Here is a 709-nt window from a genome sequence, read left to right on the forward strand (position 1 = left end):
GGTAAGACATAGGTGTACACAATATGGGGGTTTACTTCACCCTAAATTAAAGTGGTGTTTTTAAAAACCCACTGCTTCAATTTAGAGCGAGGTAAACCCCTGTTTCATCTACACATGCCCTTAGTTCTTTGGCTAGCTCCAGTGGAGTTGTTCTAACTAACATCACTGACAATGGTCCTACAGGGACAATCTACCAGCTGGGGATGTTTGGAGAACATGCATGTTCCTTCCACTGTGTTGGTGCTGCTGTGCTAGGTGTAAGAGCTGGGTATCCTGGTTCTATGTATCTATTCTGAATCTAGCACAGTTGCAGCAGATAAAAGACACATGCAAAAGACGTTATCCCTCTCACTTCATTTCTTAAAGGACCATTAAAGATGGCACACTGAATCCATTTTCTGGTGATCTTACTAGTGAGAAAAGAGATTAAATGGATTTACTCTGCTATTCTTAGAAGTGTTGCTTCTTAAAGTAGGTTAAGGCAGGTAGCTGGAGATCTTTATGATGTTGTATGTTTTTTTTTCCCCATCTCGGCCCTCCCCACAACCTGTTTGACTATTTAGTTTTCAGTGCAGGTAACCTGACACTTTTCACAATTACTAGAGTCTCTCTTTAAAAACAAACATCTAAATTGGTTGAACTTCTCCAGGACTGTCATAAGAAAGGGAAAGTCTGTTAAGGACTCCTATTGACTTTAGTGGATCCAGTA

This window comes from Alligator sinensis, unplaced genomic scaffold, assembly GCF_000455745.1.
Source record: "Alligator sinensis unplaced genomic scaffold, ASM45574v1 scaffold447_1, whole genome shotgun sequence".
NCBI classification, from domain to species: Eukaryota; Metazoa; Chordata; order Crocodylia; family Alligatoridae; genus Alligator; species Alligator sinensis.